This window comes from Lissotriton helveticus, chromosome 12 (assembly GCF_964261635.1).
Source record: "Lissotriton helveticus chromosome 12, aLisHel1.1, whole genome shotgun sequence".
NCBI lineage: Eukaryota > Metazoa > Chordata > Amphibia > Caudata > Salamandridae > Lissotriton > Lissotriton helveticus.
The window spans coordinates 646,325,634-646,352,229 of record NC_136073.1 but is presented as its reverse complement, the minus strand read 5'-3'; the positions used below and the strand labels follow the sequence as shown (position 1 = coordinate 646,352,229).

At 49.3% G+C, this 26,596-nt stretch overlaps 1 protein-coding gene across 1 annotated transcript in view; it reads right to left on the bottom strand.

The window, feature by feature from the left end:
• The window catches only part of WDR59 (WD repeat domain 59), an 885,758-nt gene that overhangs the window by 798,845 nt on the left and 60,317 nt on the right, over positions 1 to 26,596 (bottom strand). The gene's annotated exons all lie outside the window — the stretch shown is intronic.

Genomic DNA, 26,596 nt, shown 5'->3' with positions numbered 1-26,596 from the left:
TGAGAGGGCGCACAGTGTCCCTGGAGGAAGGTCGAAACCGGGAGCACCTCCATGCCCCATTTTGGCCCGTATATTCAACTTTTGAGATAGAGACGTAATACTGCAAGCCGCACGTACTGCTCCCCCGATACGCATTGACAATTCTACAATCACCATTTTCCCAGACTATACGGCAGCAGTTTCTAGGCAGCGTCGAGGATTTCTTGACGTGAAGAAGACCCTTTGCGAACGTGGAATCAAATATTCCATGATGTTCCCAGCGAAGTTAAGGGTGGAAGCAGAGGGGAAAACATGGTTCTTTCTGTCGCCAGAAGACGTGCAGGAATGGCTGGAGGTATGGCAAAAGGCCACACGATCGGGAAGATCAGGAGGACACGAGGCGCACCGCGGAGAACACGTGATGAGAGAAGAACAAGAGTGAAAGAACCGATTAGATTACGCCCAGCATTAAAGCAGAACTGTGATGATCCATTTTAAAGGGAGGCAACCAACTGGACCCTATTTACCTCTCGTAAACCAGGGCCACCCTGGCACCGATCGGCTGGACCTAAGACATGGCCCCCTGAACTGACCATAAACCACGGGAGGACTGTGTTGACCAGTTCCAGAGACTAATGGAAATTGCCGCTGAGACCTATCCTCCTTGGAACGATGTTCCAAACTATATATCTAGAAGACGGGGAAGCCGCGTTTAATGAAGACGCTTGGGGGGGGGGGGTTCTAATGGACAGCGGACGCTAACTCTTAACCCGAAGTTATGGTAACGGGGACGGGTATCAAGCAATCTGCACAGTTGGGGTGGCGGCTAGTTTTAATTCCGTCAAGCAGGGAGGCAGGGAGGGGGTGGAGGAGTGGGATTGTTAATATGGTTGTGTTTTTTCTTGATTTCAGTTTCCGCAAGGGCACTCTTATATAAGGAGTTCTCAAATGTTGCACTCCAGGTACATTGCAAGCATGACTCCGCGACAACACATATCCACTACATCAGTAATGACAGCACAGGATCCACGAGAGCCTAACTCTTAGGCGTTCCCCATGTCACAAGTGACTCCCCTATCGCTGGTTACATGGAATGTGGATGGCCTGGGGCACAAAATAAAGAGAGGCCTAGTTTTACAGTGTTTAAAATGGTATTCACCGACTGTGGCCCTGCTGCAAGAGACACATCTAACCGGCACCACTTGTAAAGCACTAGATAGATAGGGGTTCAAGATGGTAGTACATTCTGAGTTTTCATCTAGCTCAAGAGGAGTAGGTATATTGGTCAGAAAGCAGTCACCACTAATAATACATCAGACGAAGTCGGACGACTACGGCCGCTTCGCAGCGCTAGTTGGTCAGTGGGACGGGCGGTATATCAATATAGTGTCGGTCTAAATTTCACCAGCTCTTCACGCAGTGACGCTCCCAGCACTTAGTGACTTCTTGCTTACTCTTCTGGAGGGGGAAATACTGATTGGGGGAGACTTTAACGCCACGATTGATGGGACCCTAGACTGATACCCCACAAAGATACACACGACTGGCGTCACCCGTATTGGGGACTTTTTAGACGCACTTGGGCTCACCGATGTATGGCAATACCGGCACCCCACAACACGACAATTCACTTTCCACTCCGGAGTTCACAATAGTCTTTCCAGAATAGACTATTTCCTTGCATCAGCAGACAGCCTGAGAAACGTGGCAAATATTGAAATACGTCCCAGGGGCATATCGGATCACTCCCCAATATTGTTAACATACGAGTGTCACCACAGGGTGCGGCAGCGTGTCTATCCCATATACCCTGGTTACTTGCATGTTCCCAAGATCTTGAAAGCAATCACCACAACGGCACAGCTCTATTTCCAAGAACACATTGCATCGGTTCGCTCTCCAACCATTCTGTGGGAGGCCTATAAAACTGTTATTAGAGGACAGGTCATTGCTTCTATCACAGGCCATAAACGCGAAAAACAGCAAGAACTAAACACTATAGAATTTGACTTACATGACGCTGATGACCAATACACGCACAACCCATCTCCAGCCGCGGCCCAGCGCTTGTGTCTTAAACAATAGGAAGACACAGAGAAAACCTCCAGGAAGTGACTAGGTCACGAATGAAGGCAACACAATATAAGGTGTACGAGACCGGCGACAAGGCCGGGAAACTCCTGGCATGGCTCAACAAAAGGGAGCAAGGAAAGAAATGGATAGCACAAATCCGAACACAAGATGGTCTGGTAGTAGCTGACCCAGAGTCAATAGTACACACACTAGCGCACCACTTTCAACAGGTTCACGTCACTGTCCACCATGACTAAGGAAGAGGCACAGACCTATATACAAGATATCAATATGCCCAAGCTCACGCCAGAGGCGGCTCTAACGCTCGAGGCGGATCTTATGGCTGAGGAGATACATGTGGCGATGGGATCTTTGCAATCAGGAAAGGCGTTGGGCCCCAATGGTATGCCCATTGAACTTTATAAAAAGACGGCTGGGGTAATTGCCCCACATCTGTTGCATATGTACTGTGATAGTCTGCAGTCAGGAGAACTTCCACTAGATCAGCGGATGGCTACTATTGTAGCAATCCCAAAACCCGGAAAGCCCCTGAATAATGTGCCTCATACCGCCCCATATCTTTAATCAATGCAGAGGCTAAAATCCTTGCGAAACTCCTTACGATAAGACTGACTCTGCGCCTTGCAACCCTGATACACCCGGATCAGTCGGGATTCATGCCGGGTAGAAACACGGCTCTTAATTTGAGACGCATGCATGGGGTGTTGGCCCTTATACCGTATATCCAGGAACCAGCTGTTATATTTTCCTTAGACGCCCAAATGGCATTCAATATGGTGGAATGGCCCTTCCTTTTCGCAGTGCTTGCTCACCTAGGCGTCGGCCCTAAATTATGCGCGTGGATACGCCTATTATATACTAAACCATTGGCACATGTTACGGCAAACGGTCATATCTCCACACACTTTCCATTGACACATGGGACGCGCCAAGGCTGCCCACTATCACCACTACTATTCGCTCTTGTGCTGGAACCTCTGGTGGCATGGATTAGATGGGAACCGATAATTCGAGGGATTAGGTGGGCGGAAGGATGGGAGGGCCACATTTCACTATATGCGGATGACGTATTCTTATTTATGGCCTCCCCTACGCGCTCCATTTTGGTGCTCCTAAATATTTGTGAACTCTTTGGTCGGGCATCTGGTTATACCATAAACTGGTCCAAAGCGATCTGATTTGTGCTTCATGGCCCTCAGCTGCAACTCCCCAGAGACTGTCCACTACAGATTTCTGAGGACACATTTAAGTATTTAATATTCATATAACGGCTAACTCAGACAAATTCTTTAAAAGGAACCTAATACCTTACCTAGAACATTTAAAAAGGGATGCGACACACTGGGGCACTTTACTGTTGACACTGCTGGGAAAAGCAGCGCTTTTTAAAATGATGGTGCTTCCTCGATTCCTGTACGCATTAGAAAACCCACCATTCCCAGTGCCGTCAGGTTACTTCAAGGCGATAGCGGCGGAGGTCTCCAGTCTGCTGTGGGAAAACAAACCGGCACGCATAGTGCAGAACAATAACATACAATTGTATTACTGGGCAGCTCTGTTGAAAATCATCAATCAGTGGATTCATGCCCCGGCAAACGGACCCCGCGTTTCAAGCAGATAGACAGGGGTTGGGAGAAGAGGGAATTATGTCAGCACTTTACAACAAAAAACGTCCCCCTTCACTAATCGGACCTACAATCCATACAGTCAACATATGGCAGGCGGCACATGCTAAATTGGTCTGGCAAGGAGTTATAACCCAACTTACTCCACTTTGGGATACACGGCAGCTTGGGCGACTCAAGAACAATAAGGGATTTGCCCAATGGGACGCGATTGGCATCTCCACGGTGGGTGACCTATGGAATAAAGGGGAGGTGGTCACATTTGAACGCCTGCAAGGACAGTATGACCTTGGACCCTCGGAAATATTCCGGTATCTGCAGATCAAACATGATTTACAGGCAGCCTTGCCACCAGGCACCGAGGTCCCAGAGGCCACTCCCCTAGAAGATAGGCTATTAACTGACTACATGCATAAAAAAGCTACTTCCCTTACCTACTGAAAGCTAGTCAACAACTTGCCTGATCCAACTGCGGCACTCAGGGAAAAATGGACCCGAGATGTAGGGGAACTTGATGACACTGATTGGCAGGAGGCACTAGCGTCCCCACGTGAGGTGGAAATACCCTTTAAGCTCAGATTAGTACAACTCAAAATACTACATCGCGCCTACTACACTAGACTAACCCTCTTCAAAATAGGGGCAATCCAGCACCCCTTCTGCTTACGGAGCTGTGGGGAGGAGGGTACATTTTACCACACCATGAGGCAATGTCCGAAGATTGAAGCATATTGGGTAAAGGTGATGAGAACGATATCACAAGCAGAGGAGGTGTCGCTGGTGCCCGAGCCCAAGAGGTGTTTGTTGAATGTCTGGGAGCCGAATGGCCTTACTCACCCAGCACAGGACTGGGCCACACTAGGGATAATGATTGCGAAATGTAATATTGCCCAAAAATGGGGTTCGGAAGAGCCACCGACACTTGCCGCATGGTGCAAAGACATGGATGCAACTATGGTGGCCGAAAAAGTAGAGTTCTTCAATCGAGGCTGTCCTCGTAAGTGGAATAGGGTATGGGGGGCTTGGAATAAATTTAGAGGTTACATCTGTGAACCACCCAGGGTGCAGACAGACAAGGTCTCTGATGAGTAGGGCGGAGGGAAGTTGTGAGATTAACACATGGAATAGTGCTGTGCCTTTTGTATTGTGGATGGTAATAAGGTATAAAATGTCAAAGGAATGTGTAACAATGAACTGCAATGTATGTACGTGCTTTGTGATTAGATTATGCCCTGATTCAAATAAAGAGAGTTAAAAAAAAATTATAAACGCAATAATCTTTTAAAGCATACACAAGGCACTTTACCTACTTCATTTATAATGTTTAAGGATCACTTCCTTTTGGAAAATTTCTGTGATGACATGGAGCCGAATTTAGCTAAAAAAAAACTGTGCAATTCAGACTTGGAAATCTCCCCCTCAACAGTTTTAAGTCAAAATGGTAAGGGATACTGGACCTGGAGTGCCAAATGTGTGGCTATAAGAGAGTGGCTCCACTCTTTGCTCTAGCCGAAGAGCCCCTAGCCATACGATTACGCCAGGAGGGGGAGAATCAGGGCATACCCATAGCAGGTATCACACATAGCGTCTTCATGTACGCAGATGACCTTTTAATATACGTACGGGACATCACCGCAGATCTGACATCCATATGGACGGCGCTTGCCGATTTTGGAGAGGCAACCGGGTTTAGAGTAAATTGGAATAAGTCCACGGTCTATTCACAACACCCAGACCTCACCCCCCCAGGACGTTCGGATCGGAGGGCAGAGCTTAGCATGGAGCGCAGAAGCCCCCCGATATCTCGGGGTTCGCCTGTATCACTCCCCATCTGAAACGTTCGAGGACAATCACTGCAGAGCACTGGCTGGGATACATTCAGTGGTGAGTTTTTGGAAGAACCTCCTGTTGGCCCCGATAGGATGTGTGGCCTTAGCTATGATTATAGTTCCACGGCTATTGTATCACTTTACAAATCCACTGGTAATCCCACCCGAGCATTCTTCCGGGACTTAGACTCGCTCCTTACCTAGCTAATCTGGGGAGGGGCAGACATAGAATAGCATTAGCGAAATTACAATTACCCACCACCCAGGTAGGACTGGGCGCACCTTCCTTCGAGTCATACTTTCTGGCGGCACAACTGCAGTGACTATCCTACTGGACGGCAGGTAGACACACGGGGGAGACACGCAGCGACGGGCCCTATTCCAGTTCAAGAAATCCGCCGCATTTTACTGACAGGTACTAAGCCGCGGCGCACATACCCAATATAGGTGTTGCTAGCTCGTAAATGTATGCAGAGGATACACCGGCTGTCGGCAGGGGCACCTTTGTATTCTCCGCTGCTGCCACTGGTGGGTTGCCCCAGACGAGAGGCATACTACACAACTGGCATGCTTCGCATATGGATAGAACACTCTCTAACCGAGATATAGTCCAATTTTTACTCCACAGGCAACTCACAGAGAGCTATCGTCCATGTCATGACCTGTCGGGGGAGAACCGGCAACCCACCCAGTCATCCACACAATCATGCACATGGGAATGGGTCTGCACCTGGTTACTTGGCTATATAAAGCCATACGAGAGCTTTTAAACAAACCCCTAGGTGCACTGCGAGTAACATGGGAGGAAGAACTGGGGTGCCAGTTACACGATAAAGAATGGGAGACAGCACTCGAATACCCCAAGAAGGTGTCCCGAAAAGCACGTTTTAAAAATATACAATTTTATTTCTTACATAGAGCATATCAAACAACAGCGCGTCTCCAGCGGTTTTACCCAGCTACCCAATTCCTGTGCCCTAGAAGTCAATCTTCGATCTCAGACTTTTAGGGGGGGGGGCCAGCCGGGCAACATGGCGGACGCAACTCTATAGAGCTCCGTCAGCGGGGCCCAGACTTCTCCGAAATGTATCCTCTGCGAGGGAACTGTGATTACCCACGCCGGGCGGAGTAGCTGCGGGACTGCCTGGGATCACGCCAGTGTGCAACGCTCTCGCTGAGTTGGCTGCGGGAGTGAGCAATCAGCCGGCGAACGGAGCCGGCCCAAGGGCGCTGCGGAGGCGCGAACTCCGGCCGGGATCTGGAGGTGGCGCCGCAGCCCGGCGCCGGTGTTGCACGAGCGGAAGCAGAGGCGTGACTGCTCCCCGTTACCGGCCTCCTGAGCGGGCCGCGGATCCACTGGTGCGAGGTGAGCCAGTATCAAGGCTGCAGCGGTGCAGTATCGGCCACCGGGCAGAGGAGGCGCCGAGTTGTGGGGCGGGCGCGAGGCCCCGGACGGGCCTGGTCGCATGGAGTGAAGCGCAGGCCCGGACTCAGTAGGAAGAGGGGGTGCTGGACCGCCCTGGTGACACATACCATCAAACTGGCCTGCGACAGCGGAGCGACCATCTGGGCGCCCATCGGCGAACAGCGAGGCAGTGGGGGTGTCTGGCGTGGAGCAGGCCGGCGGGCCGAGGGGGCACTGAGAGACTGAGTGAGTGAGTGCACAGTGGGGACCCGGCCGCATTGCTACACCCCCGGCTGCGCACGAGGCAGGAGGTGGGGGAGCCAAACCTGGGCAGTGCCGTGGGCCCCTGAACAGACCCACTGACTGTGACGGTGGCCCCGGAGCCAGAGAGCGGCCAGGTGGCGAGAGGTGCTCAGGGGGCCGTGACGAGAGGCGAGGCCCTGTGGTAGTTGCTCCCATACGACACTGGCAGGACAGGCGGTCCTGAGTCCTGCTGAAGCTGGAGTGGCCTAAGGGCCGAGCGCAAGCCTAGAGACGGCGACGGAGGGCCGACGGACCCCAGTGGAGCAAGGAGGCGGCCTGGCGGCGACCGGTAGGTGCGCGGCCTGGCGTTGGTGGACATACGTAATATAAGCAAGGCCGGACCTCGCTGATACCTGGGGAGCCGTTGGGGCCTAGGGCGCGGGAAACTGGATCTCCAATAACAGTGGGGCCATTGGACACTGAGGAGGGAGTCAGGTGCACAACGAGGGCAGTGACAGCCACGACAGAGGGACGAAGAGGGTGCGGTGGGCGGTGAACCAAGCTGTCTTGCCTCAGGATACATATTGACTGTCAGCGGAGGGAGAGGCCCTCGCCCTTTGCCCGCATCAGCTGTGTATGCCACCTACTGCCACCTCTGGAAGCCGCGGCCTAATTGGTGATGAAGACCCAGGTGAAGGGGAACTATATATATCGCTACAGTGGTGAGGTGCCTCTGAGAACCCTATAGCCTGCATCTGCAAAACCCTGGGGAGGGGGGCACACACTGCATGAGCGGAATCGGTCTGTCCTCTAGCGCTTTGACGTCGCACCCTGCTGGGGAACGCGCGCCTAAGCCTGCTGATCGTCAATTGGCACAAGCCACTGATCCTCCTGACAAGTGTGGCGAGCCTGGAGATTTGGGGGCCTCTTCGCCGCTGCTGTTGGTCCGGAGTCTGGAGCGTCGATGCCCACGGCGCTGCAACTTGCAATGGGCAGGATGCGAGACAAGTCACAGCCGAAGCAGCAGGGCCCGGGTGGCCCGGACACACCACAAGATCAGCGGAGGACTGATATGGAACCTGTAACAACCCTGGCAGCCAAAATGGACACTGTCTTGGCGGCCGTGGAGCGTATTAGAACCACCTTAGCACAAACAAAGACTTCCCTGGAAGACCGACTCGATAAAGTCACCTCCGACTTCATGCTGTTGCATGCGGATCACCGCAAATTATCGGAGTCAGTCACCGCGCAGCGCCAAACAGTCCAGGAACTACAGCCGGTGGTGCACAGCCACGCCTCTGCTCTACAGGACCTAATCGACAGGGTTCACGCACTAGAGGATCGCACGGAGGATGCGGAAGGGCGCTCCTGGTGCAGTAATGTCCGGGTAGTGGGCCTGCCAGAAGGGGAAGAAGGGAAGAATCCCGAACAGTACATGGAAGACTGGCTGTGGACGCTTTTACTGGCTGGAACGCTGTCACCGCACTTCGTGGTGGAAAGGGCTCATAGGGTGCCTGCGCAAGCCCAAAGGCCCGGGACTCGGCCCCGCCCGTTCCTCTTCAAGCTTCTTAACTATAGAGACCAGGACGCGGTGCTCCGCGAAACTCAGAAGTTGGGAGACATCAAGGTGGGCAACAGCCAAGTCCTGTTCTTTCCAGACTAAACGGCAACTGTGCAGAGGAGACGTGGCTCGTACCTGGCAGTGAAGAAACAACTGCGAGTACTGGAGTTACCCTACTCCTTACTCTTCCCTTCTCGTCTGAGAGTGGTCACCAAAGAAGGCACGCGCTTCTTTGAGGCCCCGTCAGAAGTTTGGGACTGGCTGGAGGAAACAGGGCGATGGTCGGGTCCGCAACCGGCGGGCCCGGAGGAAGGCGGATGGCAGGAGCAGCGCTCCAGGAGGCGGAGGAGGAAGAGGGGAGCCCGGCGGAGTGCAGGTCTGGGACAGGTCACTCCGAGCCCGGAGAAAATGCGGCAGGAAAAACAGGAAGCCCTAGAGGCGGTTGCGACGCTAGGTGCGGTGACTATCCGCAACGACCTAGGCCACGGTCAGCAAAGCGAAGTGCAAGCCAGCGGATCATCATCGCCGTCCACGGAGATGTCAGACGACATTGTTATGCCTGTGGTTACACCTCAGACAGTGGACTTCATAGAGTGACCAGAGCCAGACTTGGGACACCCTGGTACATAGACTGAACTGAGTATATTGCATAATGTATCCTTTCATTGATTGCCCATTGCACTGCTGTCGTGGGTAGCGGGCCCCAGTGCCTAGCGCGCAGCACACTGAAGACACATAACCGCGCCCGGCGTGGGGGAAAGGTGGGGCGCTCTGCGTGCGTGTCACCCAGGTGACTCACCCATATCCGTTTCACGTGCATCACTGCTTGGATGCTTCGTAAACACCTCTGCAACCTTAAGGGCCCCGAGTGAGGGAACACCACGATACACCACTGACTGCGCGCTTCCCTACGCACACTCAAATTGTGGACACGTTACCTTGAGGAGTAATTGCCTTACTAAGTTTGGACGCTTGCCCCGTTGGGAAATCTCCCGTCGAGTTACAATGTTACTGTTAGTTTACACATTACAGAAGCGACACCCAGCGAACACCCTGCAACAGCCCGGCCCCCGACCTGGAGGGGCGACCCCCTCAGCTCCCCAGGCGACTGCATTACAACACACGTCATGGCGTCCACCACCATTATGACATGGAACATCCGCGGCATGCAAACCCCGTCACGTAGATACTCTATCTTCGCCTACATGCAGAGGCACAAGGTGGGGATTGCACTTCTCCAGGAAACTCATATGTCCCAAGTATAGCTGGAAAGGCTACGCAGGAGATGGAGGGGGCAGATACACGGCACGACTTACTCATCGCAGGCGCGTGGCGTCCTGATATGGGTGAGAGCTGGCGTCCCCTTTACCTGTTCAGACGCTCAAATAGATGCTGAAGGGAGGTACTCGTTTGTTAGGGGGAGGCTTAATGGGCAGGAGATACTGCTGGGTTCCATCTATGCCCCCAACAGTGACCAGGCCGCTTTTCTGGCGTCCCTAAATCCCATCCTCCAACGACACGCGGGGCTCCCCTGGTTGTTAGGCGGCGACTATAACATGGTCCTCGACACGCGCCTGGACCGCTCCTCCCCACCCCTACGCGCAGCGGCAACGGCATCAGCAGCGCAGGCCTTTAGGAACTGGTTACTGCATTGGGACATACACAATCTTTGGCGCACACAGCACCCGGCGGATAAGATATACTCGTAATATTCGGCTGTGCATGTCCTTCATGTCCGCCTAGACCGTATAGTGGGCTCCCAGTCTTTACTCCCGTTGCTGTCCAAGACGGAGTACCTAGGCAGGACGCATTCAGACCATAACCCTCTCTGTTTCCATCTCAGCTGGGAGGCGGATAGGCCTCCGGTGTCCACATGGCGACTACAGTCTGCAGCATTAGAAGATGCTGAATTTCGGTCATCTCTAGGCACAGCCATCCTCTCTTACTTTGCAGAAAACGAGGGCACGGCGAGCGACTCAGGGGTGGAATAGGACGCCCACAAGGTGACCATCCGTGGGCACTGCATAGGTGCCACATGGAATATCCGCGCACAGGTGTCCGACTCACTAACTCGCATAGAGACCGAACTACTGCAGCATGAAAGGGAGGGGGAAGGCAAGGGTGAGCGCGCACGTGGACTGAGGGAACTCCGAGGCGAGCACGCAGTCCTACTCGAAAGACTGAGGTGCCACAACTATGCGGCGCACACGGCCAGGATGCACTCGAAGGCAGACAGGGCCAGCCGCTTGCTCGCCTGGTTAATCCGAAAGACAGAGCGCACGACCCCGATCGGTGCCATCCGTTCCAATAATGGGACAGTGGTGTACACAGTGCGAAATCCACCGGACGGTGACAGACCACTACCGGGAACTTTACAGGTCGCGAGGCGCTGGCCACCCACACCTGCTGACGGGGTTTCTTGAGTCGGTCGCTCTGCCTACTGTCACGGAAAGTCAAAACGGGGAGCTCAGTGCTCCATTGACACTGGAGGAAGTGGGGGATGCAATTCGAGCGCTAGCGTCTAGGAAGACACCGGGACCGGATGGCCTGCCGGCTGAATATTATAAGGCGAACAGGGACATTCTGGCGCCTGAGCTCCTTCGGATGTATAGGGCATCAATAGACGCTGGCCGGCTCCCACCCTCTCTGAGGGAAGCGTTTTTAGTGTCACTGGCCTCTGGGGGCTCCGAGTCAATGCAGGCAAGTCGTGCCTTTATGCGTTTGGAAATGGGGTGACGGACCCGGAGTACAGTCTCCATAGTACGAGAGTCGCCTGGCAGGCGGACACCTTCAAATATCTGGGGATCCAGATATACCGCCAGCAAGCGGATTTATTAGATGGGAACCTGGGTAGAGCGGTGACGGCGCTCAGGGCCCAAATTGGTTTCTGGTCCACAATCCCGCTCTCGCCCACAGGCAGAGTGGCCCTCGCTAAAATGGTGATGCTCCCTCGCCTCCTCTATTATTTCACGAACCTACCGCTCTTCCTGCCCTCGTCCTTCTTCTCCAACCTCAACAAGGTTCTATGCGACTTTATCTGGGTGCATCTAGGCACCGCCTAGCACTCGGGAAGCTGTTTCTACCCACGGATAGGGGCGGGCTAGTCGCCCCCTGCTTTGTGCAATACTACTTGGCGGCACAAGTCCAATGGGTCGCCCGCTGGCTGGCAGACAAGGGATGGGAGGACACTGCCACGGCTGAGCCAGCGTACACACTGGAGCGGATTACTGCACTATTTCACCCACTAGCGACGCCGGCACGCCCCACTCCATTACTGCTGGCGGTAGCATTCAAGTGCTTCCGCAGGGCATTGTACCTCAGGAGAAGGGTGCGCCCTTACGCAACTGCGGTGCCCCTGGAGGGCTCGCATGGGGGCGGGGGACACTTCACACATTCCATGCTAGAGCAATGGCACGAGTTGGATGTCCAAACACTGGGCGACCTATACCAGGATGGAGCATTGATACCCTATGAGACGCTGGTCGTGGACGCTGGGCTCCCCCCAGGAGGCTTTCTCATGCACAGGTCCCAAACGGCACATATGGTGGCTAAATGGGGTGATGTGGGGGAAGAGCCATCACAGCATTTGACGGTGCAGTACCTGCACGTTATGGGCAGGGGCAGGCACTTAGTCAAGTGGTTTGCTGCATACCTACGGACACATACGGAACTGGACTTAACTCCGTTGCGGGTGAAATGGGAGAGAGACATGGGGCGAGAATTGGCAGACAAAGAGTGGGAAAAGGTCCTAAGAGGCCCGGTACGAATCCCTAGGAATATGAGGTTCCGCCAAATTCAAGTATACATAGTGCACAGAGCCTATCTCACCCCAGACCTAATAAACAAATATTTTCACAGAACGGACGCGTCTTGCCCCAGATGCGAGAAGTGAACGCGGACCTCCTTCATCTCCTGTGGCGTTGTCCGGGCCTCGGCGCCTACTGGAGGGACATTCATAGATTACTTGCACGGGCACCGGTCGCGTCATCCCCTGTAATTGGCCCGAGTACCTCCTACACCACTTCAAAAGGCCACCTAAGGACAAAGCGTCGTCTCGATTCCTCGATCTGGGGATGATGACGGCAGTACGACTTCTCACTAGGAGAAGTAAGGAGAGGGACTCGCCTAGCACAAGGGCGTGGGTTCTGCCGTTCTCGTCCTGGGCGCGTGCGGAGTGGACAGCCATTCAGAGGGAGGAAACTCTGGGACTCCGTAAGGAGCCTATGGCAGAGAGGTGGAAACACATGCTAAGCACTCTGCAGGAGGCAGGAGACACTGCAACAGAGGGGGTAGCGGGGCACTAGGCTGACACCACAGGAGAAAGGGAAGGGGGCGCAGCGACTGCTGCACCAGAAGCATGCCTTGGTGCATTAAGCAACGCAATGGCGGGGCGACACCTGCTGCGGAACCGCGTGAGCCAAATGAGCGAGAGTGGGGGGGGGATCTGGGATGGAGGGGCCGGGAATTGGGGCAAACGGTAATGTAATTTGGTGACAGTGTCGCAGTTAGCTGTTTTTGTTCTTGTTCTATTGCACATGGTTATCATCTGGGGCTGGGATGATTACACAAGCTTGTCCCTTCCCTTGTAGAGGGGTGGAGCGAGTTAACTCTTGTTTATCAACGAGAAGGCACACTTGGGCGCTTATATCCTGTCCACGAACTATTAGCATGTACTGGCACAGCGCTCTTGATGAATCGTATTTGTTTTTTTTTGTTTTTTTTTTTAAAACCTTTATTGGAAGACACGTATAGGTACAAGCGTCGGCCTACAACCACAGGGGCCGGCCGCAAAATCATGAGAGTCAAAAGAAGGCAAAGCAATATATCTGATAGAATGAATACAGGATGGACGTAAATGAAATCGTTATATAGCCAGCGCCAGGATAAGAAAGGTTCCATTTTACATTATATAAAGGAGGCGGCAACCACATCTACCAGTGCGTCATGCAACATATACAGAAAAAGAGGGGGGGGCGGGGGGCAAACAGCCCCCCACGCAATCAGACGACCACAGTAGGGCAAAGCCCAAAGACCTCTCACGCCCATACAAGGTTCAAAATAGAGGACAAATTCCAACAAACAAATTAAGTGGACGCCACATGTACAGCCCACCCGCCCCGAAAAAGGAAAAAGTGCAGACGCTTACGAAACAAAGGAGTAAACACAAAGGGACATAGCCCACCCCCTGGAAAAAGGCAAAAAAGGGGACCATAGAATAAAACAAACTAAAATAACAAACACCCCCCCCACCCTACATCACTGTAATGGCTACGGCCTACCCCACTAAACAGCGTGCCTGTCGCCCCGAGTCACCCGAAATATAGAAAAAAGAGAGAGGGAATAATAACGAAGAAAGTGAGGGGAGAAAGAGAAAGAAGGAGAGGAGAAGAATCAGGAGAATACGCCACAGGTCTTGTGAAGAAAGGAAAGGGGAAATAGAATGGTCATAGAAAATAACAAAGAAAAATAAGAAACCCCCCCCCCACCCTACACCCCTGCCGATGGCTACGACCTAACCCCACTAGCAGCGTGTCTGTCGCCCCCTAAACTACACCCCAAGGAAGGGAAAAAGATGGAGGAGGAGAAAACAAGAAACAGTACCAGCTCCCCGATCCCCCGCCCCCCGGCAAAAGCAAACACCCCATGGCGAAACGTTAAGCAAGTGATAGCGAAGCAAGATACATTTCGTGGGGGAATGGCAAACAGGAAAAGGAACACCCGCCGGATTCCCAGCACCCCAGAAGCGTCAAACCCGTCCCGCATATAGTAGCTCTCGCTCCCACAGAGATTACCCAACAAAGACAAAGGAGATATGGCATCTATGTAAATCTAGTTCAGCTCAAAACATCACGTTACATCTGAAAAACACCTGCAAGCATGGATGAGATGTCGCGATTTTCACACGGACCAAGTTCGGGAATAAGAAACAAATAATATATAGTAAAGCAAGGTATGTAATGCCACAAGACGCTATTCGTTATACCATTATAAACGCGTCCCCCATTGTCACCAGTCAGACAAACACCAAAAACCCCCAAAAAGAGTCCTCGGTCCTGGCCCACACGATCAATTAAAGATGAGAAGATACCAACATCCAACTCCAAGCAATGTCTCGCTAGTCCCCCCAGTCCCAAAACTGTGAGCTGCCGCAATAAAGAAAGCACCCTCAACCTTGCCCCCTGCGATCAAGATGGTCGACAGAATCCGGCAGTCCAGCCGCCAGCAGGGACGGCGGGGGCGCCCGGTATGAACAATACGAATTGGGAAGACGTCCACCAAAGTCCGCCCAGGCCACCTCCGCACGTCCGACAACAAAGCAAACAGGGTCAAGGTAGTGAAGAAGACCTCCGGAAGCAGCAGTCCCAAGCGATAGCACCAGTTCCGAAAAGGAGGAAAGAGCAACACAATCAGAACACAAAGGAGTTGGCAAAAATGGCGCCCGGGGACGACCTCCCAGCCATAGCACGAAACCACGAACACCAGCCCCCCTCCGGGACACCGCGGTCAGAACATCGGCCGCCCAGGAACCATGATCCACCACCGCTTCCGCAGGCACCTGGGTAAGCAAATCATCACAGTCCGGCGCAGGGTGTGGCGAAGTGCCCAGCACCGCAGGACAACCACAGCCAACTGGAGTAATGGCGGCAAGCCGACTCTCGAGATCTCGGGCATCGCCCTGCAAGGCGGCACGCAGAATTTCCAGAGCAGTCAGGATATCGCGGAGCCCCAGGGGTGCACCAGGAAGTGAGGATGCAGCAGTTCTCTGTGTCCAGGGCTCACGGACGTGTACCAGCTCCGGAATCCGGTCGCCATCTTCACCCGTCAGCAGTTGACCACCCCACCGGCAATCTGCAGTGTACAACCACGGTAGTGCAGGGCGTGCATAGTTGGTAATCAAAGGAGCCGATAGGAAAGGCAGGAGGGTAACTGGGGCACCGTCCCGGACATGGTGTCTCCCAGTCTCATCATCAAGGGCAACACTCTCCCGGGAATCCACTGTCGCAACAGCTAGGGACAAAGCAAGCATACACTCCTTGTCGCGTGCATCAGTGCCCAGATGCGACATAAAAGGAGAAGGCACCAGCTGCGTGGGATGCACCTCCGTCCACATACCTTCCAGGGCGGTGCGCATGTCAATGATGGCCAGCCAAACCTCTCTCACCGTAAGCGCCATATCTCCTTTAGTCAGTGTATCGGGACCACAGGTCTCAATGAACAAAGCAGCAGGTCGGCTCAAACAATTAACGCACTGTTCACAGAGGAAGCGCAGAGAGTCATACTCAAGTCCTCGCTAAGTTCCAATGTCACGCACCTCTCACCGCTTTGCAGCCGAAATCCAGTCCCAGCAATCAATTCTGCCTCACTGCGGTACCTTCCAAAAGTAGCAGGATATTAGCCAAAAGTCTGAAAGGAGCAGCTGAGAGGTCCGGTGCCACAACGCAAGCGATGTCTGCAAAAGAAACGGTGGCAGCTCCACACTTGGGGGACCGGACCATCATGGCCGACCGCGGCCGATGTTTATCGCTTGTGAGGCGGCTGCGACGCAACCCGAAGTCCCGGCACAAACGGGATAGAGGCCGGAGACTTCAAGAGGACGGTTCTCGGCCATCCCGGGCGGCGCGTGGACCGGAGTCAGCCGGTTGGGCTCTTCCGCTGTTCCTCTGCACGGGGCCGCGACCGGGGCGCAGAATAGCAGGCAGGATAACAGGCAGGATGTTTGGGAGACGGGGGCAAGCGGCGGAGCTAAGCGATTATGCGGCCATCTTGGCCGCCGTCCTGGCTCCTCCTATGAATCGTATTGTTGATGTATTGCCACCCATGCAGAATGGAAGAAGTACTTTGACTGTACAGATGTGCGAATGTGTTTTTGCATTTACAAATGCCAATAAAAAGATTTATCAAAAAAAAAAATCGAGCTCAGACTTTTATCACATGTTCTGGAATTGCCCTACAATACAACCGTACTGGCACACTATCCACAAGACACTCGGGGGACCTCAAGGGTCTAACTAACATGGACACATGAGAGGCCTGCATACTCGGAATCTTCAGAAGGTGGAAACAACACAAAGTATTAATCCACTTTGCATCTCTGTCAATACTACTAGCTAAAAAGGGAATAGAGATGCACTGGCGAGCCCCCACCAGACCCCCGATAGCCGCATGGGTAGGAGCAGTGCACAAGTGGGCAGCAGCGGAGGAGGAAACACTTAGGGAGGAGGAAGTCCACGGGACACGCAAACACCCCATATCCATGGAGTGGACCTTACTGTTACACCAATTCAAACGACAACTGACACGTGATGACTCAGACACCCCATCGGAAGCCCCAGCAGATTTGCAACCACAGGCCCAGAACGAAAGCAGGCACACTGTCTCCTAGGACAACAATTCTGCAAAGATGCACGGCAACACAACCACATACCATCTAGGACAGCTAGACAGACAGGCCCGAATCTGCCGAAATTATTCGCATCCCACAGGCAGGCAGCACAGTAGTGTTGCGTGTCGATTTAGATTCCGTATGAATTTCCAGAGTTATGCCCTTATATAGGTACAATTGACATTGCTCTTATTTAGGCATAGAAACCCAGCCCTTATTTAGGCATTCTCCATGCTAACCAAATACAGGCATGGCCACCTTTATCCGTTCATCTAAGTCACAACGAGTTCTTGGAAAACCAGACTCTTAAGCCTTTAGGACTTACCCTTGCTTGGATATTGATTTCTCCAAGAACTCATTTATTATGCATGAACATCTATTCCTTAGGGGTTCATTCATGACGTTCTTCTGCCCGACTTTTACGTCAATACTGCAATTCCTAAACACCTTCAAGGTATAAGTATGCCTTCACTTGCCATGGCAAACCAAGGTTCGGTCCCCAACTGACGCACTGACCAGACCCGGCCATCCTCCTCGCAGAGAATCCAGCTCCAGTGTTTCTGACTCCCCTTGCGGGGTGTTAGAGATCGAGACCCGGGAAAGAGATTCCAACCTCTCTCATTCTAAGGTATGGAGCAGACTAGAACATAGAGGGACTCTTGGCATCTATAGCTGAACTAGACTATCACTAAACAGCACCTACTTCTTCCCTCGTACTATACTTAGGTTAGGGTAGGTACACAGGGGTAGGATTATTTTAGAAGCACCAGATGAGTATTTTAGCCTGTGTTATTTATGTATGTATTTTTATGAATATATGTCATAGCTACAAACCATGCTATTACAGTATTTTTTACAGCAAACGCTGTACGTATTATACTTCGCATTATGTCTTGCGATTGTAGCAGTTCATATCTCTTGCATGAGAAATAAGACTGTTCAATAAACCCTTTTTATTGAAATGCCCCTCTACCTATTTCTGTGCAAACTCTGTAGAAACGAAGGATGCTCGATTGACTGAGTGAAACGGTTATCTATTTTTTCCACGATTCTGAGATTGTTCCGACTCTAAGGGAAACAAAGTTGTCATGTTTATGCGGTTGTCAGAAACTAATCTCTTCCTGTTCATTCGAGACGTTTCTAGTGACCTCTGAGTTAGCTGGCACACAAAAGTAATTAAGTTTAATGTACTCGATAGAGACATACAGACCTCAGTCCTATGTCAAAACTATAGTGTATATTATTCCAATGCGCAGAGCCTATCAGGTATATAAGAACTACACTACATGGCACCCAACGGTTTGGTAAGGCATTAATTTAACGCTAGATACTGAAGTAAATCAGTCCTGCTTTTCTAAGAGAGCCCTACTCATAATACTCCATAAGACGTCTGGAGTGGGTAGGGATAATATCCGCCAAAGCGGAGTAGGACGAAAAATCCTATGTATTAGATGTTTGGTTTGTTCAACGTTAAAGGATACAGTGTTCAAAATATTGTACATGTTATCCTTGTTCCTTTGAAACTTGCTCAGCAACTTTCATTAAACAATGGCCAACTACGACGCCAATAACACCGAAACCGGCGGAGCTGCGGCTGACCAAGCCGAAGCAGCTTTAAACTATACGTGTTTTAATGAAACCGATGAGAATGCTATAATCATTCCTCCAAATTTAAGGAGAGCCATCACTCTAAAACGTATAAAACATGGCCTAACATCAAGAGGTAATAGATCAGTTTTTGTGATAGAGGCACATGAATATCACCAGACAGAGGTATTCTACTCATGGATACTATTCCCAGTAACACACGTGTTTCACTTCTACAAAGAAGATGAACCACCTGAGGAAAATTTTCCCCTCGAGGACATTGAAATTCTACTCACATACCAGGAGTATGAGCTCTGGTTTAAAGGCGCCCTAAAACACTTAAATCACATTATCAGGCTCGATCCACTAGGTAGACCAGGAGCAACTTAGCCGGTTTTAGCTGGCTACACACCTCGTCCTGAAATTAAGGACATGACAAATATAACATTACTTACTCAACTCAAAGAGTTAATCAGAATTTATAGACAATTGGTTCAATATGTCATGCGGACACTCACAGTCCAACCACCATTAGTTATTCACAACAAACCTCTCACCAGGGGAATACACTAAAAATCACACCACAGACTTTACACGCAGTCATGGGTAAATTGCCCGCAAAACATGAACAAATTCCATTCTGGATAGCTAAAAAAATTACAAAAATCAAAGCGGTATTTTCCAATACCTGTCCCTATGACAAACATAGAATTCTAACTATCTGTTTACTAACGGGGATAACACCACATCTGGAAGACTGCACCACTTGGGGCACAGTCTTGGCTGCTATCTACACTTAAACACATGGTGTTCCGTCTATGGCGGTAATACCGGATGTCCTGAAACATATTCAAAATGAATAGGGGGCAGAGCCTGCTCTGAATTTAGGTATGAAATTACTGAAAAATGTTAATCAGGTCTCAACTATAATATTAACCAATAAAAAGGAGAAGCAACATCAGTGGCAATCCGCCAGAAATTAAGGGAATTTGAATGCAAAAACTTTATATCCAAGATGGATACAATGGGTTAATTCTCTAGCTGCAACTTATGTTGAATATGTTTTTGATCCTTATTTGAAAACACAATCATTCCTGCAATACGAACACAAATGTCCTCTGCCTGATGAAATTCTACTTCTAGAAGAGTATGAATGTATAATTTATACTGACGGATCTGCACAACCCGCTACGGAGGGTAAGCAAGCTTATAGTGCAGCATGTGCGATCGTTAAAGGTTGTATGCGCGATGGCAAATTCAGACCTATGGTCACGAAAACACTATCTCTAGGAGATTGTACAGCTCAGCGAGCTGACCTACAAGCATTCGTAATGGCACTTGAAAATACGGATCGCGAATTCCCCACACTCATAGGGTGCGAATCTTTTTACTGCGTTCAATCATATAATAAATATTTACAGAATTGGCTTCAAAATGGTTTCAAAGATGCAAAAGGTGGCACAATCAAGTGCAAAACGCTTTGGGAACAAGTAGTTCAGTTGCAAAACGGAATGCAAAACACTCACGTCATACACATGTTGAGTCATCAATGTGATGGCGTTCACGTTGAAGGGAATTCGTTGGCTGATAAAGCCGCAAAGGGGGCTGTGTAAACGGCTTCCGTAGCTGCAATCACTCGTTCAAAAATGAAAATAGACAGTGAACTAATACTGGCTGTCAATGCTTCAAGCAAAGGCAGCGGTGCAGCTTTACCTAAATTGTTTCCACTCAAATACTCATATATAATTGATGCGAACAATGTTCCGTTTGCCCGAATCCCTGGAGTGGGGGATAGGGTAATACCAAACATGGAACACAGATTGGGACTAATCCTAGCAGCACATGAAGGGCTCGCCTCTGCTCATGCAGGTGTTTCCTCCACAGTGTTGTTACTAAAACAGAGATACTGCTGGCCCGGCATTAGGAAACAAACCAGAAACTATGTCCTGGACTGTGAAATATGCCAAAAGATTAAAGTCTCTACTGTGAAACGTCCTGCACAGACGCCCCTGTTAATTTCAGATAAACCATTAGCTTGTGTTTACCTGGACCACTGCAGGTTCTTACAAAGTGATGGTAACTATAAATATATCATGGTTACTCAAACGGTTATCTATTGTTTCCACGATTGTGAGATTGTTCTGACTCTAAGGGAAACAAAGTTATCATGTTTATGCAGTTGTCAGAAAATAATCCCTTCTTGTTCATTCGAGAAGTTTCTAGTGACCTCTGAGTTAGCAGGCACACACAAGTAATAAAGTTTAATGTACTCGATAGAGACATACTGACCTCAATCCTATGTCAAAACTATAGTGTATATTATTCCAATGCGCAGAGCCTATCAGGGATATAGGAACTACACTACAGTAGCCCAGATACCCCGTCTGGCTTTATATCCTAGACCTCACGATCACACCCGTTTCACTGCCCAGTTATGAGTTTAGCACCGTAGCCGGTAGTTAACACCTCAATACACAGCAGGAAGGAGACGTATCTTCATAGGAAAAGACATGCGAACCAGTGTGATATTGTTTATAGTAGCGATTATTCTACGTAATAGATAGATGTCAATTCAGAGAAATTTCTGCAATTCCCAATGTTTAACAACGCACGAAATGAAGTCAATCTAAATGTTCTTCCATGCAATGCGTTTCTCTTATGAAAATATTAATAAAAATATTTGACAAAAAAAAAAAGAGGGAGGCTCCACCCCATCTGTTACTCTTTTGTCCATCCTACTGAGGCACACGTGTAAAATGGTTGCTACCCATTTGCAGGGAATTAATCACTTAAAGGAAAGAGGAGGCCCTTAGAATTCTACAAGCCGAAAGGACCCCACTTTCAGTATTTGTACTGTCTAGATTCTAGTTTAATGCATGCTTGATAAGAAACAGGGGAAATGCTGCTTCAAATTAAATTGGTACTTTTTTTGGTATTGTACAAATCTAGAATTTATCAATTGCACTAACATGTATTTTTATCCAGGATGTATTATGTATGTGTGGGACAATGCTTGAATTCAAATTTGTATTTTTATGACATGGTGGTTGGTTTTATCCTTTTTTAACTTGCCGATGCGGATTTTAACTTTCTGCTGCTATTGTATTTGTATATTTAATGTGTAGTTCTTTCATGGCATATTGCCAAAATAAAGATAAATAGAAAGTAAACTTCACGGAAAAGCGTCTGCTCTAAATTGTAGACGAAGTTTGACTTATTATTCGTTCATCAGGAGAGCCTAAATTCCAAAGTAACAAATAATATCCTATATATTTCTTAAACGTCTGTCATAGGGGAGAAGCCAGAATAGGGTTAGCCACACTCTTCATACTGAGGCCAATTAACTAAACAACATTTTCACCTGAATCTATTTATTAAATGCCTTCTCGGCATCCAAGATGCAATAGCTATTGTTTCTTTTTGTATTTAGCTAAATAGAGAAATAATGCTAGTTTCCTAAACCCACTTGTATTCTGAATAGCAACTAACGTCGTGTTCTGGGTTTCTGATTGTAGCTGGTAAATAAGGGCATTGATTAGCTTGAACATATGAGTAAATCTTACTATCTGAATTTAAAAGAGAATCTGGAAGAACAGGTACTTTTGTATTTTTAGATATGCAGAGATGTTGGCTTGATTTCAAGACATTGGTGTGGTACCATAGCAAGTGAGGGTTGAAGTAGCAAGTTTATCGTTGAGTATAGTTTTGTACAACTTGGATGTCAGAACATCCCAGCCAGGCTGGTTATTGTTAGGGTGGGGCGCAACTAATGAAGTTACCTCATTCACAGTAATAGATGTAATTTATCAGTTTAGTCAGATTCAATGGTTACCACACGATGATTAGAAACACGTAAAGGCTGGATTCAACCTGTAAGTATGGGAGGCTAATGCCTCATCATGCACAAAGTAGTAGAGCTTCCAGCTGGTGGAACGGTAAGCAGGGGGCTCAGGCACAAAGGAAAGGGGATGGGGCTCAGATGCATGCTAGTGAGATGTAGGAACGATTTGAAGGGGGCATACTGGGAAAATGAAAATAATAAAATTGGGGATTTAACATGAATATTTTACATATAGTATTCAATACAAGACATCCGGAACATAGGAACGGTTCAGTCCAAAGATTGTACATGAACTACACCCAGCACAAGAAATACAAAACCAGGTAGTCATTCGAAAGAGAGGCATAAGTTTGTACGTCAAAAAAGCAATGTATAGCATGACCAAAATAATTGGTGCACTGCACCACCTTGCATATGTAAAAGATATCTGTGGATTCTTTACGCTGCCATTTATGCTGCACATCATGCAGAATTTGGCATTTGCCCCCGGGAACCCACTATGAAATGAGCTATGTCTAAAAAGGTGTTAAGCAATTAAGCAAAGTTTTGTGTGGTTAACATGAGTGCAGGAAGGAAGACATCATTCTTGATACACTATTTAAGAGATGAGGGCTAAAATAGTTTAGGGCCAGCATGAAAGGAACAAGCATAGAGCCCAAAGAATCTAGGAAAATTAAGGCCCGGTAAGGAAATATATAAATATCAGAGGGGAATCATTTAGACATGGAGCTAGCATTAAACTGTGTCCTGCAATTCAATTAGCATGCAAGAGATGGGAATGGGTCATTTGTTGCAGGAGTTGCAGGGGTGTCAAAGAAATAAGAAGCTGAGAGAAGTTAATAGAGTAATGTAATGAGTAGGTACTGCAAGAATTAGAAAACCCCAAGTACAAGGTTTTAATTTAAAAAACATGTATTGACATGTTACTTGTTCTTTCTCTATATTGAAAATAGTTTTACATCAAAATCAATAAAATGTATTCAAAGATAACATTATACTAAAACTTGACATAAGATCTGTTGGATATGGAGGAGAATCAATCAAAATGAAATGGATTTTAAAGAGTGTATTGAATTCAAGGGAAGTAATATGGAGGGCAAACCAGATGCATTCGCCAAAGGTGAACAATATTTTAGGCTGGCTGCACCTAAAGTTGTTGGAGGTACAATTTGCTACTCCCCCAGTGCAAGCCAATACAGCTGGAGTAGACATTGTAGATTGTAAGAGTATCCTGAAGTGTTCAATTGGAAGCTGGTGTGTTTGAAAGATCATGTTCATAGAATTACGTTAAGAACAGGTCCAATGCAGCTGGTTAGTAAAGTAGCAACCCCTAAGCACGAGGGATACAGTAAAAAAGGATTTAAGTAGTCTGTATTAAAATGATGAGATTCGGGTGACAGAGGCCACGAAGTAAGGGGGCTCCAGTGCTTACAGAAACAAAACTGGGGGTGATATGAGTGTGCATACACCTGAGAGTACCTAATAAAAGCACTGTGGTAGACCCTTTTATTATACCTACAACAAAAGATATGGCATCTTTACAACGCAATGTGAATATTTTTTCAAAAACAGATCTTGCATCAACCTGCCATAAGGTTCGCCTGCATGAGACAGCTGACTTTATAACACAATTGAGAGCTTCCTGGTCAATCAGAATACCCTTTGGCCTAATAGCTGCAGCGGCAGCCTTTCACACAGCCAGGGAAAATATTCTGGGGAACATAAAAAAAGAGTTGCAGGTTTTTTTTCAAGATGACGTACTTGGAGAAGAGGAGTGACAGGAAATGATCTGTATTGATGGGTTACTGTTGAGAGGAAATAGATTCATATGTCTGTATAATTTCGAAGTTATCAAACTTTGCTGAAATGGGACATTTCGGCATAGCTAAGCCCAGGAAGAGGCTAGATCGCTTGTGTGCTTAACTGCCAAGACAGAGACAAGATCCTTCCTGCAGCACAAAATTATCTACACAGTCAATCCACTTGGACAATGATATTCCCCAATTATTCACTCACAGTTCAGCAATGGAAGATGTAATTCGATGAAGTTTAGCTAAAGCTCTGGGCAATGAACCATCATACTATGTCGAAATTCTCGGTTAAGTTTAAAGTGGTGTTCAACGGTCGCTCTGTTTTTATACCAAGAGTCTGCCTGGGAATGGGTGGCTGAGTAAAGGGGACCAGTGACACACAACGAGAAAGATATAGCCCTGATAAAAAGGTCACTTCAGCTTAGTCGGAGGTTCAAATCTAAGGTCCCTTTGCAGCCGCAGTACGCACCGGTCTCCTTAGACTTGTTGGACCTGAAGCGTCCTCGGGGGGAGGTGGCGGAGCCCTTGGGTGATGGTGGTGGTGGTGGGGGGAGGGGGGGGGGGGGGGCACACTGTCTGGACGGGAGTCACTTCTCAGGATACCAATGGGCTGCTTTTTATTTTGAGCCTTAACCATAGTCCTTTAAGGTAATTTGGCAACTAATCCTCACCTAGAAGGAGGTCCACCTCTAATACTTGCCACTTGTAACAGTTCTGTTTGACTGGTGTGGGTGTTGCCCAGCAACAGATGCTTCTGTGATCGAAGGGGGGAGGTGGAGAGTTTTTGGGGGGCTGGACGGTTTGCTGTGTCATTGTTGTTCCAAAGTCCATGCATGCATCAGACAAATCAGATCCCTCACACCGAACGATTAACAAACTCTGGGTCCTATGCCAAGTCCCATTGCCTTATGGGCCGACTATCCGTGTGGACATGGACACCTTATCCCCTCCATACTCTCTTCACGGCCCCCTTTTCTATTATATCCTGGAACACGAATGGGCTTGTAGACCGCATTAAACGGACTGTTGTTTTATGCTATGCTAAACGCATGCAACCATCACTCCTCAAGTTACAAGAGACCCACTTACTGGGCCCTTTGTGCTCCTTTATGCACCGCTTCAGATAAGATAGAGTCTTCCACTCTGGGTTCTCTCGGGGGTCAGCTACACTTTTCCACAAGAACTTCACCCTGGCAGTACCCCCCACCATCAGTGATGCACAGGCATATGTGTTGGGGTGGAGGGCCTTTTAGAAGGAAAACAATACAACTTTGAGTGTTTATGTGCCGCTTCAGGTGCCTGTCCTAGCTTTCGCAGAACTTGAATCCACTACCCTTACCTTCCTTCAAGGACCCACTAGAATTAAAGGTGACTTTACCGCTTCATCCAACCCATTTCAGGACCATCTACATTGGCACAGCAGTTCAAAACCAAGCAACACCTGGCATGGATGGACTCACTAGGCCTCTGCACACCTGGAGGAACTGGCATCCAAAAGCACGGGAATGCACACACACACTTCTGTGGCACACAAAACACTTCCTGAATTGATTGTATCCTACTGCCAGGATTCCGTAACTCTCTGGACACACAATGCAGACATAATTCCGCAGGTCATCTCGGATCACTCCCCCTCTATTCCCCACTATGGGTTGCTAGAGGCAATAAGGCAACCAATCTGTGTCCTTAATGGCTGGCATGGTTATGGGCGCTGGGAAAGGCCACTATGAGAGGTGTACCGAGGGGGTGTGTCCGGCGGCAGGCACATGACAAACTCCTCCATGTCCCTGTCCTTGAGGCCCGGTTCTGCGTCTAGAGCATCAGTACAGAGATGGTGAGATATAACACGTTTGCTGCCAACTGACGCTGGCCAGGATATCTCTGCGCCAGGCCATTCTTGACAAGGCCAGACAGTGTTAGAGAGCCTCGATACAGAGTCTAACAAAATTGGGACAAAAACAGAAATCTGCTGCACTGGCTTGCTCGCAGGGATCTGGCCTCCAGAACAGTCCAGGCGATCCGAGACTTGGCAGGTCAGATTACACACTAATCCACAGAAATGGCTGCAACCTTTGTCCATTACTACCATAATCTTTATACCCACCTCCCACGACAACACAGTGAGTGTTGTCATCTCTGCTAGCAGAGATCCCCCTGCCTAGGCTCTCCAGGGCATCCAGGACAGACCTGGACATGTCCCTCACTATCGAGCAAATCAAGGAAGTAACCCTGGGATGA